This window comes from Tursiops truncatus, chromosome 3, assembly GCF_011762595.2.
Source record: "Tursiops truncatus isolate mTurTru1 chromosome 3, mTurTru1.mat.Y, whole genome shotgun sequence".
Classification (NCBI taxonomy): domain Eukaryota; kingdom Metazoa; phylum Chordata; class Mammalia; order Artiodactyla; family Delphinidae; genus Tursiops; species Tursiops truncatus.
The window spans coordinates 19,348,121-19,368,075 of NC_047036.1; positions in this window are offsets into that span (position 1 = coordinate 19,348,121).

Sequence of the window (19,955 nt, forward strand, 5' to 3'; positions counted from 1 at the left end):
GAATATTCGCATTCTAGAATTATCTGACATGGATGTAATAGTTGGCATATATTTTTTAGATTCTACAATGATATGCTTCACCAGAAACACCAAGTTTCAATGGCTTACAGCAGCAAACATTTATTTCTCTTACTTATGGGTACGTATTGGATTAGTTGTGCCCCACAAGTCACTCATTCTGAGATTCACAGCAGCCTGGGGTACCCTCTTTTCAGTGTAGATGGTAGAAAGCTAAAAGCATAAAATTAAAGCTACAAAAGCACATTGTGAGCAGAGGCTCATGTCATGTCTCCTAACATCTTATTATTGGCCACAGTAATCATATGGCCGGTCCCTTATCAATGTGGTGTGGCTTTAAGGTCTGCATTGTCTTCTGGAGGCACTTTGAAGCCCTACGGCAAAGGATGCAGATGTATAGTGTTATTAAAAGAAGGGAGTGAGGAGTTGGGACAATCCAATACATCATACAATTTCAACTCATATGTACACATGATTCATTGTTACTTTCTTGAGGAATCATACCCAGGATTCCACAGTCTAGGTACTATAATGCAATATATTCAAGCAGTGTAGCATTTTATCCTCTATTAAAACCATGTACCATTTTAACACAGCTGTTTTATTGTTTTTCTTGCCCATTAATATATGCTTGTTTGGGACAAGCTCTGAACATATGTATATGTGTGTTTAATTTATATATAAATTTGTATAAATTGCATATATTTTAAAAATTAGTTGAATTTTTATGGACATCTGTAGAAACCTGCACTCTACTATAACATTTTCCTTTTCTTAACTTACAGAAATATCTATACTATAAGCTATATTTGATTTCCTGAATTTAGGGTAAAACACTGAAAGTCTAAGCAGGCAATCGAAACATATAAAATAATGAATATAATATCCAAAATTAGGAAGATATGGATTTTCTTAGAATGAATTATCTCATTATACTTTTCATAGCTATAGGAACATCTGGAGAAAATTATAGTGCACTATTATGTAGATATAATTTCCCTGAATTTCAAATAAAATTCTATAAGTTCTCATGAGAAGACTAACAATATAAAGTAATAAAATTGACATGTACACTATTACAAAAATAAAAGTTTTGAAAAAATGTTGCAATCTGATAGAATAGCTCTAGTATATCTATACACTCAGAATTTTTTTACTTAATTGAGAGAAGGAATGAAATTCTTAGGAAATAAAACCTTACTAGCGGGGGGGCGATCGGAAAGACGGCGTAAGAGTAAGACACGGAGATCACCTTCCTCCCCACAGATACACCAGAAATACGTCTACACATGGAACAACTCCTACAGAACACCTACTGAACACTGGCAGAAGACCTCAGACCTCCCAAAAGGCAAGAAACTCCCCACGTACCTGCACAGGTCAAAAGAAAAAAGAATAAACAGAGATAAAAAGATAGGGACGGGACCTGCACCAGAGGGAGGGAGCTGTTAAGGAGGAAAGGTGTCCACACACTAGAAGTGCCTTCGCGGGCAGAGACTGCGGGTGGCGGAGGGGGGAAGCTTTGGAGCCGTGGGGGAGAGCACAGCAACAGGGGTGCAGAGGGCAAAGTGGAGAGATTCCCGCACGGAGGATCGGTGCCGACTGGCACTCACCAGCCCGAGAGGCTTGTCTGCTCACCTGCTGGGGCGGGCGGGGCTGGGATCTGAGACTCTGGCTTCAGTCGGAGCAGGGAGAGGACTGGGGTTGGCGGCGTGATCACAGCCTGCAGGGGGTTAGTGCACCACGGCTAGCCGGGAGGGTGTCCAGGGAAAAGTCTGGACCTGCTGAAGAGGCAAGAGACTTTTTCTTCCCGCTTTGTTTCCTTGTGTGAGGAGAGGGGATTAAGAGCGCTGCTTAAAGGAGCTCCAGAGACGCGCGAGACATGGCTAAAAGCGCGGACCCCAGAGACGGGCATGAGACGCTAAGGCTGCTACTGCCGCCACCAAGAAGCCTGTGTGCAAGCACAGGTCACTATCCACACCCCGCTGCCGGGAGCCTGTGCAGCCCACCACTGCCAGGGTCCCGGGATCCAGGGACAACTTCCCCGGGAGAATGCACCACGCGCCTCAGGCTGGTGCAATGTCACGCTGGCCTCTGCCTCCGCAGGCCCGCCCCGCACTCCGTGCCCCTCCCCCCCCACCCCACCCCCGGCCTGAGCGAGCCAGATTCCCCGAAGCAGCTGCTCCTTTAACCCCGTCCTGTCTGAGCAAAAAACAGACGCCCTCTGGCGACCTACACGCAGAGGCGTGTCCAAATCCAAAGCTGAGCCCCTGGGAGCTCTGCGAACAAAGAAGAGAAAGGGAAATCTCTCCCAGCAGCCTCAGAAGCAGTGGATTAAAGCTCCACAATCAACTTGATGTACCTGCATCTGTGGAATACCTGAATAGACAACGAATCATCCCAAATTGAGGAGGTGGACTTTGAGAGCAAGATTTATTATTTTTTCCCCTTTTCCTCTTTTTGTGAGTGTGTATGTGTATGCTTCTGTGTGAGATTTTCTCTGTATAGCTTTGCTTTCACCATTTGTCCTAGGGTTCTATCGGGCCGTTTTTTATTTTTTTCTTCTTTTTAAAAAAAATATTTTTCTTAATAATTAGTTTTTATTTTAATTATTTTATTTTATCTTACTTTATTTTATTTTATCTTCTTTCTTTCCTTCTTTCTTTCCTTCCTTCCTTCTTTCTTTCTTTTTACTTTTTCTCCCTTTTATTCTGAGCCGTGTGGATGAAAGGCTCTTGGTGCTGCAGCCAGGAGTCAGTGCTGTGCCTCTGAGGTGGGAGAGCCAACTTCAGGACACTGGTCCACAAGAGACCGCCCAGCTCCACATAATATCAAACGGTGAAAATCTCCCAGAGATCTCCATCTCAACACCAGCACCCAGCTTCACTCAACGACCACCAAGCTACAGTGCTGGACACTGTATGCCGAACAACTAGCAAGACAGGAACACAACACCACCCATTAGCAGAGAGGCTGCCTAAAATCATAATAAGTCACAGACACCCCTAAACACACCACCAGAAGTGGACCTGCCCACCAGAAAGATAAGATCCAGCCTCATCCACCAGAACACAGGCACTAGTCCCCTCCACCACGAAGCCTACACAACCCACTGAACCAACCTTAGCCACTGGGGACAGACACCAAAAACAACGGGAACTATGAACCTGCAGCCTGCAAAAAGGAGAGCCCAAACACAGTAAGATAAGCAAAATAAGAAGACAGAAAAACACACAGCAGATGAAGGAGCAAGATAGAAATCCACCAGACCTAACAAATGAAGAGGAAATAGGCAGTCTACCTGAAAAAGAATTCAGAGTAATGATAGTAAAGATGATCCAAAATCTTGGAAATAGAAGAGAGAAAATGCAAGAAACATTTAACAAGGACCTAGAAGAACTAAAGATGAAACAAGCAATGATAAACAACACAGTGAATGAAATTAAAAATACTCTAGATGGGACCAATAGCAGAATAACTGAGGCAGAAGAATGGATAAGTGACCTGGAAGATAAAAGAGTGGAAATAACTACTGCAGAGCAGAATAAAGAAAAAAGAATGAAAAGAACCGAGGACAGTCTCAGAGACATCTGGGACAACATTAAACACACCAACATTCGAATTATAGGGGTTCCAGAAGAAGAAGAGAAAAAGAAAGGGACTGTGAAAATATTTGAAGAGATTATAGTTGAAAACTTCCCTAATATGGGAAAAGAAATAGTTAATCAAGTCCAGGAAGCACAGAGAGTCCCATACAGGATAAATCCAAGGAGAAATATGCCAAGACACATATTAATCAAACTGTCAAAAATTAAATACAAAGAAAATATATTAAAAGCGGCAAGGGAAAAACAACAAATAACACACAAGGGAATCCCCATAAGGTTAACAGCTGATCTTTCAACAGAAACTCTGCAAGCCAGAAGGGACTGACAGGACATATTTAAAGTGATGAAGGAGAAGAACCTAAAACCAAGATTACTCTACCCAGCAAGGGTCTCATTCAGATTTGATGGAGAAATTAAAACCTTTACAGACAAGCAAAAGCTGAGAGAGTTCAGCACCACCAAACCAGCTTTACAACAAATGCTAAAGGAACTTCTTTAGGCAAGAAACACAAAAGAAGGAAAAGACCTACAATAACAAACACAAAACAATTAAGGAAATGGGAATAGGAACATACATATCGATAATTATCATAAATGTAAATGCACTAGATGCTCCCACCAAAAGACACAGACTGGCTGAATGGATAAAAAAAACAAGACCCATATATATGCTGTCTACAAGAGACCGATTTCAGACCTAGAGACACATACAGAGTGAAAGTAAGGGAATGGAAAAGGATATTCCATGCAAATGGAAACCAAAAGAAAGCTGGAGTAGCAATTCTCATATCAGACAAAATAGACTTTAAAATAAAGACTATTAGAAGAGACAAAGAAGGACACTACATAATGATCAAGGGATCAATCCAAGAAGAAGATATAATAATTGTAAATATTTATGCAACCAACATAGGAGCACCTCAATACATAAGGCAAATACTAACAGCCATAAAAGGGGAAATCAACGGTAACACATTCATAGCAGGGGACTTTGGGCTTCCCTGGTGGCACAGTGGTTGAGAGTCCGCCTGATGATTCAGGGGACATGGGTTTGTGCCCCGGTCCAGGAAGTTCCCACATGCCGTGGAGCAGCTGGGCCCGTGAGCCATGGCAGCTGGATCTGTGCGTCCGGAGCCTGTGCTCCCCAACAGGAGAGGCCACAGCAGAGAAAGAACCGCGTACCGCAAAAAAAACCCCAAAACAAACAAACAAACATAGTAGGGGAGTTTAACACCCGACTTTCACCAATGGACAGATCATCCAAATGAAAATAAATAAGGAAACACAAGCTTTAAATGATCCATTAAACAAGATGGACTTAATTGATATTTATAGGACATTCCATCCAAAAACAACAGAATACACATTTTTCTCAAGTGCTCATGGAACATTCTCCAGGATAGATCATATCTTTGGTCAAAAATCAAGCCTTGGTAAATTTAAGAAAATTGGAATTGTATCAAGTATCTTTTCCAACCACAATGCTATGACACTAGATATCAATTACAGGAAAAGATCTTTAAAAAATAAAAACACATGGAGGCTAAACAATACACTACTTAATAACGAAGGGATCACTGAAGAAATCAAAGAGGAAATCAAAAAATACCTAGAAACAAATGACAATGGAGACACAACGATCCAAATCCTATGGGATGCAGCAAAAGCAGTTCTAAGAGAGAAGTTTATAGCAATACAATCCTACCTTAAGAAACAGGAAACATCTCGAATAAACAACCTAACCTTGCACCTAAAGCAATTAGAGAAAGAAGAACAAAAATACCCCAAAGTTAGCAGAAGGAAAGAAATCATAAAAATCAGATCAGAAATAAATGAAAAAGAAATGATAACAAAGATCAATAAAACTAAAAGCTGTTTCTTATAGAAGATAAACAAAATTGATAAACCATTAGCCAGACTCATCAAGAAAAAAAGGGAGAAGACTCAAATCAATAGAATTAGAAATGAAAAAGGAGAAGTAAGAACTGACACTGCAGAAATACAAAAGATCATAAGAGATTACTACAAGCAACTCTATGCCAATAAAATGGACAACCTGGAAGAAATGGACAAATTCTTAGAAATGCACAACCTGCCAAGACTGAATCAGGAAGAAATAGAAAATATGAACAGACCAATCACAAGCACTAAAATTGAAAATGTGATTAATAATCTTCCAACAAACAAAAGCCCAGGACCAGATGGCTTCACAGGTGAATTCTATCAAACATTTCTCAAAATCTTCCAAAATATAGGAGAGGGAGGAACACTCTCAAACTGATTCTATGAGGCCACCATCACCATGATAACAAAACCAGACAAGGATGTCACAAAGAAGGAAAACTACAGGCCAATATCACTGATGAATATAGATGCAAAAATCCTCACCAAAATACTAGCAAACAGAATCCAACAGCACATTAAAAGGATCATACACCATGATCAAGTGGGGTTTATTCCAGGAATGCAAGGATTCTTCAATAAACGCAAATCAATCAACGTGATACACCATATTAACAAATTGAAGGAGAAAAAACATATGATAATCTCAATAGATGCACAGAAAGCTTTCGACAAAATTAAATACGCATTTATGATAAAAAACCGTGCAGAAAAGTAGGCATAGAGAGAACTTTCCTCAACATAATAAAGGCCATATATGACAAACCCACAGCCAACATCATCCTCAATGGTGAAAAACTGAAAGCATTTCCACTAAGATCAGGAACAAGACAAGGTTGCCCACTCTCACCACTCTTATTCAACATAGTTTTGGAAGTTTTAGCCACAGCAATCAGAGAAGAAAAGGAAATAAAAGTAATCCAACTCAGATAAGAAGAAGTAAATCTGACACTGTTTGCAGATTACATGATTCTATACATAGAGAACCCTAAAGATGCTACCAGAAAACTACTAGAGCTAATCAATGAATTTGGTAAAGTAGCAGGATACAAAATTAATTCACAGAAATCTCTGGCATTTCTATACACTAATGATGAAAAATCTGAAAGTGAAATCAAGAAAACACTCTCATTTACCACTGCAACAAAAAGATTAAATATCTAGGAATAAACCTACCTAAGGAGACAAAAGACCTGTATGCAGAAAACAATTAGACACTGATGAAAGAAATTGAATATGATACAAACGGATGGAGAGATATACCATGTTCTTGGATAAGAAGAATCAACATAATGAAAATGACTATACTATCCAAAGGAATCTACAAATTCAATGCAATCCCTATCAAACTACCACTGGCATTTTTCACAGAACTAGAACAAAAAATTTCACAATTTGTATGGAAACACAAAAGACCCCGAATAGCCAAAGCAATCTTGAGAACGAAAAACGGAGCTGGAGGAATCAGGCTTCCTGACTTCAGACTATACTACAAAACTGCAGTAATCAAGACAGTATGGTACTGGCACAGAAACAGAAATATAGATCAATGAAACAGGATAGAAAGCCCAGAGATAAACCCACGCACATATGGTCACCTTATCTTTAATAAAGGAGGCAGGAATGTACAGTGGAGAAAGGACAGCCCTTCAATAAGTGGTGTTGGGAAACCTGGACAGGTACATGTAAAAGTATGAGATTAGATCACTCCCTAACACCATACACAAAAAGAAGGTCAAAATGGATTAAATACCTTGATGTAAGGCCAGAAACTATCAAACTCTTAGAGGAAAACATAGGCAGAACACTCCATGATGTAAATCACAGCAAGATCCTTTTTGACCCATCGCCAAGAGAAATGAAAATAAAAACAAAAATAAACAAATGGGACCTAATGAAACTTCAAAGCTTTTGCACAACAAAGGAAACCATAAACAAGACCAAAAGACAACCCTCAGAATGGGAGAAAATATTTGCAAATGAAGCAACTGATAAAGGATTAATCTCCAAAATTTACAAGCAGCTCATGCAGCTCAATAACAAAAAAACACACAACCCAATCCAAAAATGGGCAGAAGACCTAAATAGACATTTCTCCAAAGAAGATATCCAGACTGCCAACAAACACATGAAAGAATGCTCAACATCATTAATCATTACAGAAATGCAAATCAAAACTACAATGAGATATTATCTCACACCAGTCAGAATGGCTATCATGAAAAAATCTAGAAACAATAAATGCTGGAGAGGGTGTGAAGAAAAGGGAACACTCTTGCACTGCTGGTGGGAATGTGAATTGGTACAGCCACTATGGAGAACAGTATGGAGGTTCCTTAAAAAACTACAAATAGAACTACCATATGACCCAGCAATCATACTACTGGGCATATACCCTGAGAAAACCATAATTCAAAAAGAGTTATGTACCAAAATGTTTCTTGCAGCTCTATTTACAGTAACCAGGAGATGGAAACAACCTAAGTGTCCATCATCGGATGAATGGATAAAGAAGATGTGGCACATATATACAATGGAATATTACTCAGACATTAAAAGAAACGAAATTGAGCTATTTGTAATGAGGTGGATGGACCTAGAGTCTGTCATAAAGAGTGAAGTAAGTCAGAACGAGAAAGACAAATACCGTATGCTAACACATATATATATATGGAATTTAAGAAAAAAAAATGTCATGAAGAACCTAGGGGTAAGAGAGGAATAAAGACACAGACCTACTAGAGTATGGACTTGAGGATATGGGGAGGGGGAAGGGTAAGCTGTGACAAAGCGAGAGAGTGGAATGGACATATATACACTACAAAACATAAGATAGATAGCTAGTGGGAAGCAGCCACATAGCACAGGGAGATCAACTTGGTGCTTTGTGACCACCTAGAGGGGTGGGATAGGGAGGGTGGGAGGGAGGCAGATGCAAGAGGGAAGAGATATGGGAACATATGTATATGTATAACTGATTCACTTTGTTATAAAGCAGAAACTAACATATCATTTTAAAGCAATTATAATCCAATAAAGATGTAGAAAAAAAAAACCTTATTTGCCATGATAATCTAATGTTGTACATGGCACTTTTTTACTTAAAATATTTTGTTTAGCTTTTAGCTTATTTTCTTCTCTTGTCATTATTATTTGACCCAGAGAGTACATATATGTCTATCTATCTATATCTATCTATATAGAGATAGATATAGATACATCGATATCACAATTGATTATTTCTCCAAAGATCTATAGGCTTTAAAAAGAAAAGTTTGTGTCACCTTTTGATAATTTATTTCTTTATATTTGAATAACATTTAAATTTAATGATTGCCTTCAAAACATGGTGAATATAAACAAACTAGATATCATATTACCTATAGGTATGTATAGACCCTTCAGTTTATATTTATATACTTCTGAGATTAATAATTAATATCTAACTCTTATGCTGTCTATTAGGCTCTCCTTTAGACTCTTAGTTTCGTTAGGGCAGGGAATGGTTATGCTTGGTGCATCCTTAATGACTAGCACTGAGAAAGGCGCATAGCAGGGACTCAATACGTATTTAAGAGATGATTAAATATGGGGGCTTATTTCAATATGAATTTTAAAAATTCATGAAACTGTATATTGAATACTCAGGGGTCAAATGAATTTTATTTTAGTTTTCTTAAAAAAAATTTATTGGAGTATAATTACTTTACAATGTTGTATTAGTTTCTGCTGTAAAATGAAATGAATCAGCTATTGTGTACATAGATCCCCTCATTCAGGGAATTAATATAATAAAAACTGTTACACATATCTTCTGTACATATTTTCATTTTATAAAAATATTTTTATATATTTTTGAATTTTTACTATATGCATTTTTGTTGCAGCTGTCAGTGGTGTGGCCCTTCATTTTCCAGTCCAGTGGTGGTGAGGTCCCTGGCTGACCAATCAGAAAAGCCCTGAACTTGACACCATAATGACGGAAAACAGGTCTGCACAAGAGCAAACAGATATTTTTAACACATGTAACCAGTGAAAGCTGAGCTTTCATAATTTATAAATAACTCCTCAAATCGATTAGAACAGTAAAAAACTATCTAACAAAAATGGGAAAGAAATGTAAAAAGAAAGTTTATATACATGGAGACTTGAATTTTTAATTAACACATAAATAAATACCCGAGTTCATCAGCATCAGCAAAATGTCAACCTTAAAAATGAGATATCATTCCACATCAGACACACAAAAATTTAAACGTTAGCCAAAGGAAAATCTTTGTAAGCCTGTAGCAATGTGACCTGTCATATACTGATGGAAGCATAAATATGTACAATTTTGGCAGCCTATCATCAATATTTAGTAAAGATGAATTTGTGCACAGATTTTTTATATAGCAAATCCATATATATGCATATAAACAGAGCTTTCTGTTATACAAAATGTCCATGTATCAATTTCTACAATAACTAAAACATGAAAACAACTTAAATTCATCACCTACAGAATTGAACCATATGTTAGGATTTTTTTTATACAAAGGTGACATAAAGCCATTCAAAGGAGTAAACAAAAGCTCTTTAGATGAACGTGGATACATAAAACATGATAATGAGATAAAGCAAATTGATCTACATAGGCACTATTTATATCATGTTGAAGCATTGTCTGTGAATAAGCTTGTATAAGTTAGCTGTATTAAGACCTTCAGGAAAACCATACAGATGACATTGAGAATAGTTCTCAGTTCTGCATTGCATGAGAGGTGAAAGGCACTGAAGAATGCAAGGAACCTACTGTCTGTACAGTGTGTTGTTCAACAATCAGTAGGAAGTATGGTGAGAACCACAACTCAATAAAGTTATGTTGGGTAATCAGTATTATATACTTTTGTCAGATAATCTGAACAATTTATTCACATAAAAAGAAAAATATGTGAATCCACATATAGGTAATATGTGGTGGGGAAAAAAAAACTAGAAATGAGGATGGGATCTTTCCAGAAGGGTATAATTCTAAGTAGGATAATGTACTTTCCTTCAGACACTTTGGTCAAAACGATAATATAACCATAATATCATCACACCCACAGTCACCACCACCACCAGCAACAAACAACAACAATGTGGTTTCAATAATTTCATGATTTAAGCTACAAAAAGTTTTAAAATGCATTATTAAGCAGATGTCCTCCAACTGAAGTTGGCAGTATACAGCTGTGCTGAATGTATAGCTGAGGATTTTATCTTCATTTATCCTTCTTGCCACCAACTGAGTAATTCCTAGTTCCCTTGAAAATGAGTGTGTTTCTCTGCATGTGCTTTGCAATTCTAATCTCTCTCTCCCTCTCCCAAGACTTCGATATCCTCTGTCCTCTATCAACTGGACTATTATTTCTCTAATAGGTAATTTATAATTCATGTATGAAACTTACCATCCTCTCTCTACAATTTCCTTTCCTTTTTTTTGCAGAGGAAAAAAGTTTAATAATCTATAAATCCTTATATTTCATACATAACTAATAGCACTAAAATCATATTTATTCATGGTCAATAATATAATAATTAGAAGATTTCCACTTTTGCTAGTGAGGATTTGGAAATGTTGTATTAGTTTTATTTGTATTTGAACAGTATTAAATATAAGGATATTTTCTTTGAATATCTTAGGTCAGTGTTTAACAAAAGTGGTTCATGGTGTTCTCTTCTAGAGTGTTTTGACTTTTAACCTTCCTACTGGCTTTATAACTCGTTGATCAGAAGCCTCTACTGTTTATGTGAGACACGTAATTTTATAATGAGGTTTCTTCGATCCCATTCTAGAATGTGTAAATCAGAATCTTTGAAGAACTCATTTTCTTTTGCTGCATTTTAAAGCAGCATCCTTAAAAATCCCTGTGCACTGAAGTGTGAGACAATTATCTTGTCTTGAATTTAAATTGTTATAATATCCTTTTTATTCTTTCAAAGTTATATTCACAAACTTTTATTGATTATTCGTCTTGCCATTCTGCCACATTCACTGAGGTATTCACATAATTTGCTATTACTAGGACTATAAACATAATTACCTCAACATTTTGAAGAGATAATATTTTCAAGCAGATTGCTATTTCCTGGGCTTCCTCAATTTTCATAATATTCTTATTATACAAAGGTGGCAAGAATTTCAAATAGCTTTTCAAATGTGGTTTCAATTATTTATCAGCTATGTGGCTTTCGTTAACTTTTCAATAAAGTAGATTTACTGTTGCATTTTTTAAAATCCATGATCAAATTAGTTTGATTATATTTATTGTTTTTTTAAAGAAAAGGAAGAGGACAGTAGCCTTAAATTAGTATTATACTACTTTATAAATGCAATTCCTAAATAGCTTATCAGAATCATAGCAGAGAAGATGCAATATTTAGAAAATAATTGCTTAAAATAGCCTGTAAAAAGAGCAGGGGAAATTGTGAAATAATAGGTAAACATCAGCTCTATTGTACTCGTGTGTGTGTGTGTGTGTGTGTGTGTGTGTGTGTGTGTGTGTTTTAATTATTTGTACATATCTTCTAAAGTTTTGGAAGGTTATAACAAAATGTTATGATAATAACTAACAAAAATATACAAAGATCCTACCCATTAAAATGTATTTAAATATTTAAAAGTATCCAATTTTTCAGCATTGACAATAAGTATATTAAATTTCTATGAACTTTAAAGTTATTAGCTATTGGTATCCTCTTTTCAGCCAATATAATAATTTTGTTACTGAGCATATGACATAAATAATACCAAATGATATTTCATATTTGAATGCCAAAAATGTCATTTAAAGTTTGTGTCCCTGTGGCAGGTGGGGCACATTTTGCTCTGCTAGTCCCTCCTTGGCTAGAATACCTTTGTTAGACTTGGTATTAAGTCCCTTTTCTTCTCTAACTACACTGTTTCTAGCCCTTCTCATCCACTTCTAATTTGAATCATCCAGATAGCACTCCTTTGTTTAAAACTCTCCAATGATTTCCAAACACTCACAGAATAACAAGCCAATGGCTCCTTGTCTCCGTTTAAAAATTCCCGCATGAACCTAAAAATCGTTTACTTCTCTAGTTCACCTTTCCTCACTCCCTCAGTCATTGTGATATTACAGTCTCACTGAAATTCATCCTATTCCTTCTCAAGAGACCTTTCTTAGTTTTTTTTTTTTTTACATCTTTATTGGAGTATAATTGCTTTACAATGTTGTGTTACTTTCTGCTGTATAACAAAGTGAATCAGCTATATACATATACATACATATGTCCCCATACCCCCTCCCTCTTGCATCTCCCTCCCACTTTCCCTATCCCACCCCTCTAGGTGGTCACAAAGCACTGAGCTGATCTCCCTGTGCTATGTCGCTGCTTCCCACTAGCTAGCTATTTTACATTTGGTAGTGTATATATGTCCATGCCACTCTCACTTCGTCCCACCCTTCCCCCCACCCCTTGTGTTCTCAAGTCCATTCTCTACATCTGCGTCTTTATTCCTGTCCTGCCCCTGGTTTCATCAGAACGATTTTTTTAAGATTCCATATATATGTGTTAGTATACGGTATTTGTTTTTCTCTTTCTGACTTACTTCACTCCATATGACAGACTCTAGGTCCATCCACCTCACTACAAATAACTCAATTTCATTTCTTTTTATGTCTGAGTAATATTCCATTGTATATATGTGCCACATCTTCTTTTCCATTCGTCTGTCGATGGACACTTAGGTTGCTTCCATGTCCTGGCTATTGTAAATATTGTTGCAATGAACATTAAGGTACATGTCTCTTTTTGAATTATGATTTTCTCAGGGTATATGCCCAGTAGTGGGATTGCTGGGTCATATGGTAGTTCTATTTTTAGTTTTTAAGGAACCTCCATACTGTTCTCCATAGTGGCTGTATCAATTTACATTCCCACCAACGGTGCAAGAGGGTTCCCTTTCTCCACACCCTCTCCAGCATTTATTGTTTGTAGATTTTTTGATGATGGTCATTCTGACCGGTGTGAGGTGATATCTCATTGTGGTTTTGATTCTGCCTTACGGCTTCCATTTCCACGTTAGCTTTACTTCTTTAAAATGTACCTTCCCTGACCTGACCTGCACATCACTATCTCTGCTCCTTATCATTCAGATCTCAGCTTAAATGCCATCTCTGCAATGAAGCCTTCCCTTACCACCTATTGCTTGTAACTTCCTAATTGATTAGTATCCCATCTAATGATTTAAACTAACTGCTAAGAATTAAAAAAAAAAAAAAAGGAAATTCCTGGTGGTCCAGGGGTTAGGACTGCACATTTCCACTTCAGGGGGCCCAGGTTCGATCCCTGGTCAGGGAACTAAGATCCCATGCAGCCAAAAAAACCTCAAAAACGTGTATCATGAATTGTTGTGGTGTAAGGCATGAAATTAAGGTTCAATATATGTGCTGCTTTCACATTTGGTAAAACCACGAGGGCTTTGAATGACCTAACTGCAAGTTCTTTTCCCCATTCTACTTCCAAGGACAACACTCATTGTCTAGGATACCAGGAACCGTGTTTGCTGAAGCCTGAGTAGTGGGTTTTATTTCCCCACCAGACTGCAGAATTATTCAAACAAGCCAATCACATCCTCCCAGAAACCAGGGGGCATCCAACCTTCATTATACTACCAGTCCAGCTTGCCATGATCTGTTGTTGCTTGCTCTGTTCCTGAGCACAGCCTCTGTGGTTGTCTGTAAGTGGCACGTGGTATTATGTGGTTGTATCTGTGACTAACAAACTGCTGTGGTTCTCATCTACCTAGTGTTTGGCCATCCCCATAACCATATGGTGAGAATCCCTCCCACACTAATGGGGTGAAGAAAAAAGCTATTTTTGCACTTATTTGTGTACTATATGTCTATCCCTATAAAAGTTAAGATCCATTAAAAATAAAAACAAAAACAAAAACACTCCACCCATCTCCTTGACCCTCATATCCCTGGACTCTTCAATAATGAATTAAATTTTAAAAAGATTTTGAATAAATGAATGATTATTTAGATTTCCCTTCCTACCTCAAATATTTAGAAATCATCATAATATAAATATTTATAAGCACACCCACATATATCTATTGATTGCTCAATCAATAAGTACATACACATAAGTTTGTCAAGAAATGTATCCATATCAATGTCAAAAATCATAAATCAGTATATAAAAAATCATAAATCAGTATATAAAGAATCTCTGGAAGTCAGGAAACACAGTGGGTTAGCATGGTAGGTCAAATTTATAAATTGGTCACTCAGAGATTTCCCATCCTAATCCCCAGAACCTGTGTATGTGATATTATTCCCATGATTATGTTTTTATGTTATATGGCATAGCTGGTCATAAAGTAGGAAGATATTCTAGGTGGACCCATTGTAATTACCTGAGCCCTTAAACACAGTAATATTCTCCAGATGAGGGCAGAAGATAATGTCAGAGAGATCTGAAGCACAAGAGAGTTTCCAGGTACCACTGCTGGATTTGAAGATGGAGAGGGTCAATTCAATGAATATGGGTGACCTCTCAAAGCTGAGAATGACCACTACTGATCTCCTATGAGGAAATGGGGGCCTCAGTCCTAAATCTCACAGAACCTCATTCTGCCAACCCCCTGAATGAGTTTGGAAGCTGATTCTTACCCAGAGCCTTCAGAAAGAACATGACCTAGCCAACACATTGCTTTAGCCTTGTGAGACCTTAAACTGAGGACCCAGTCAAACCTACGCAGACTTCTGAACTAGAGAACTGAGAGATGATAAATGGATATATTTTAAGCCCCTAAAATTGCTCAGTATATGGCTACTTGTAGAGCATTAGAAAACAATACAGTCATATCTGTGGAGGAAACCACTCTGTACATCATGTACAGCAGAGGAAAGAGAGAAAGGAAGGGTCACACAGCTTCATAAGAGTGGATATAGGGGGAGGAGGTGCCCTCAGGCAACTATCAGTATTTATCTGGGCCGTTGAACATGGAGCATCAAGGTTACTTGGCCTTTTATTTTATTTTATTTATTTTACATCTTTATTGGAGTACAGTTGATTTACAATGTTGTGTTAGTTTCTGCTGTATAGCAAAGTGAATCAGTTATACATATACATATATCCACTCTTTTTTAGATTCTTTCCCCATATAGGTCATTACAGAGCATTGAGTTCCCTGTGCTATACAGTAGGTCCTTATTAGTTATCTATTTTATATATTGTAGTGTGTATATGTGATGTACTATTTGGTCTCATTTTAGACCCTATTGTCATTGCTAGAGCCCCAAAAACCGCATAATACATGCCCTATTCTGGAGAAACCAATATAAAATTTTGAGATAAAGAGGGAGTCTGGGGCTTTAAATGGCTGCAAACTAGCAAGAAAAATAGTGTACCTGCTTCAAAAGAACAATTAGTCGTGCTCATATTCCTCATGTGAACATGGCAAACCTCTACTTCTATAAACAGAAAACAGACACTAAGTTGAGCAATGTCAAACTCGGTGATGAATATAAAACCATGAATCTGTAAGTAAGCAATCACCTTAAAAGAGAAGCAGTAATTCTCCCTTCACACTCCATCAGAACTAAGATTAAAGGAAACATCAATTGTGTGCTTGTCTTTAATAAATTATATCTTTAGAAGCATACTAAAGAGCACTGCATCCATGAAGGTGCAGCAGCTTGTAAGAAAGATAACTAATTAGAAATAACACACTAGAAATGATTGCCAGGATCAAAGAGGAAAAAGAAAAAAAGGAAGTATATAAACTGACAGGTAGAATGTTCTCAGAGACAAGATGAGGAACCAATAATGTGATGTTTGGCCAAATTATGCTACAGCCAAAAGAGTAACACATGGAAGCAACAGATGGAGAGAATGCACAGGAGGAGAGCTAGAAAGGAGAAGGGTAAGAGGGGTGTGTTTTCCCTTGTGGGAGCCTTTGTGGGTGCAGTCCTGGAGACTGTGTCATGAAATTTTGATAATTGCACAGTAACAGCCACCCACAAAATCTTCCCCCAACACGTATATGGAAAATACTTCATTTGCCATGGATACAGTTAAGTAAGAGCCAGTACCATTCTCCTGAAATAACTTATTTCCCTAGATCTGGGAAAGTCTCAGGTGAAGTCTCTTTGAAATTCCACAGTGAGGATGAGTCGTCCACTAAATCACTGTCACTTCCCAATTAGCCTAGAAAAATACCTCTGCCTCTATGTAATTCTTTTCACCATTACTCTTCACATAATGGACACTTGGTCGCTGCAGAATGTGTCAGAAGATATCAGGGGCTTTCTCTTATTTTTGACAGGAGTCTTCCTGGGGGGCACTCCTGCCATGGCCTCCCACAAAAATTGATATCTTCTCTGTGATGAATATAGTGTATGTTTGATATGAAAATGTATTTTCTGAAATTTATTTTCAGGTATAGACCTAGTTAAAAAAAAAACCTTTGGGGTAGATGTCTTAGTTTTAATGCAGTGTAATAAAATTTAATTCGTTTCCATTAAGCTCAGCCATTAAGTTTGTCATATATCTATTAATCCTTTTGTTATTCAGGAACTACAGGTTAACTGAAGACAAGGAGGCCCATTGTAGGTAATAGTATCCTGCTGACCCCTTTTGGTAATAGCTGAACATCTCATGTAATAAAGATAACTATAACCTGTGAATAAAAATATAATACATATATAGAGAAATAAGGATTCAAATTCGCCAAATATGAATCTCTGAAAGAACTGTTATAAGACAAACTCCAGAAAAATAAAATAAAACGTGAAAATTGAATCAAAGAGGAATTCATGAAATAAAAGAAAAGGTACTGAACAAACAGACCAATTAAACTAAAAGTCCTAAAAAGATGAATATAAAAATATTGACAGGAAAGTACCACTCCAGAAGAATTTCCAGCCTGGGAGAAGGGGTGTTTATAAACCTTGCCTGGTTTATTATCTTGGTCAGTGGGAAGATGTAGTTAATGATTCTCTTTCAATTGACTTGTAAATTTTCATTTTTATCTTGTAAACAAATAAATCTACAATATTTACACCCATTTTAGTTGTTTACAGTTGTAAACAAAATTTTACTGTATTCCATGTGCATTTAATTTTTCATTATTTATATAGAATATATATTTTTAAGTTTTTTAGGTGAGAGAATATGTGCATATTACACGATTATGTATGTGGCAGGAATTTTGAAGATACACTTTGTTGCCTCTAACCAAATATGTTTATAGCATGTATATCGCCTGTTAGCATGGCCATATTTAGACCTTTTTTGCACTTCAACTTTCTCCATGTACTTTTTGTAAGAAAAGGATGATATTTTGAAACAAAGAGGAAGACAATGTCCCAAAGTCATTTTCAAAAGCATAATAATTCTTTTGTTTGTGTGTTGGATTAAGATAGTGGACAATAAAGTTGACATTTTTGATAACATAAAACATTTAAAAACTTGTTTTATAAACTACTGTATAATGAAAGACATTTTTCAAAATGAAATACTAGCATCTGTGAGAAAAATTGAGAATAATTTTGAAGACAAAATTAATGAACTTGACTATATAAAGAGCTAATACAAATTAGTAAGAAAAGTCCAAGATGGGTTATGAAAAGCCAGTTTGCAAAAGAAGAGAGACACATGGCAAATAAACTTATAAGAAGGATGCTCTAAGTTACCATAATCAGAGAAGTATAAATTAAGATAGTATTGTTCTATCAGATTTGCAAACATCATAAAGTCTGATAATTGCTAGACCTTGATGACATGGATGATAAACAGCCACTCTCATAAATAACTGATTAGGGGGAGGAGTTTAAAAACTTTTGGAGTAGAATATAACAATATCAATTCATATCAAATAAGCACATACTCTCTCACTTAACAAACATATTTTAGATACACATTCTATGTAAATAAAAAAATAGACACATCTGGAATACATCAGAGTTTTGTTTATTACCATAAACACTTGGAAAAAACTAAAATTCATATTAGTGGTGTAATGGTTGAGTAAAATGCAGAATAATTATTTGTTACAATATGAAAAAGTTTGAAAGCATTAGGTGTATATATGTTTAGGGATCTGAAATATAACCATCATATACTGCTCAGTGGGATAAAAAGCTTCAGAACCATATGAAGAACATGATTATGTTATTATTATAATTCTGTATGTATGTATGTCTATGTGTGTGTAGTGTTAAGTGTTTGCAGATAGAGTTATTGATACATGAAAAAATCTAGAAGTTTATGTAGCAAATTATTATCTGTGGTTGTCTCTGGCCATAAAATTAAGGAGTAAAAAGTGCTGAGGCACAGATTTTTAAATTTAATTATTATTTTATGCATTATAAAAAGTTATAGTTTTAATATTTATACAGTATATTTTAATTTATTATTCTACTATAATTTATAAATTTTAGAAACTGTGGAGAGAAATTTTTTTTTTTTTTTCGGTACGCGGGCCTCTCACTGTTGTGGCCTCTCCCGTTGCAGAGCACAGGCTCCGGACACGCAGGCTCAGTGGCCATGGCTCACGGGCCCAGCCGCTCCACGGCATGTGGGATCTTCCCGGACCGGGGCACGAACCCGTGTCCCCTGCAACGGCAGGTGGACTCTCAACCACTGCGCCACCAGGGAAGCCCGGAGAGAAATTTTTTTAAATACATATCAGATTATATGGCTTATAATAATATGAATTATCACATTGCTTGTTTCTTCTGCTTCTCCACTTATAACATGAAAAAGTTTTGCATAGTGATTTGTCTGTGTGTCTCATATAACTATGTAGATGTTTAGAGAACAGAAGTTATTTCAAGTACAAGGAAAAACAGAAAGGAGAAAAAGAAGTAGATTTGATTAATAAATGAGAAAATATTTTCTTTAAAAGAGAGTTAAGTTTCAGAGTTTAAAGCTTCACATCAAGCAATAGAACTTAAATTTAAAACACTAAATATCCACTAACTTAGAGAAAAATATATATAAACCTTGTTTAGGTCAGATAGTAACCTATGAATCTCTTGGGATCAGAAGAAAGTTTAAAATAAGTTAAAGATTACACTTGAGTTGCACATACAGTTATTGAATAAAATAAACCATATGAATAAATATATACATATTTTCAAACATATTTTCAATTACTTTATATAATACATTTGAAAGGAAAATAGAAATTGGAAGCGAAAAAAAAGCAAAATGTTGGCCAGATTAGCTTTCACTAGTTCAAAGAAGCTATGCACTTTGTATTTAAGTAAAATAATTAAATTATTTTGTTTGACAGACTGACCTTCCAATATTTTAAGGTTGACTTTGTGTTTGTTTAAACATCCTAAATCACTAAAAATATAATTTATTGTAAAATGTTTATTTATAAAAAACCAAATTGTCACAGGATTCCTTCATTTG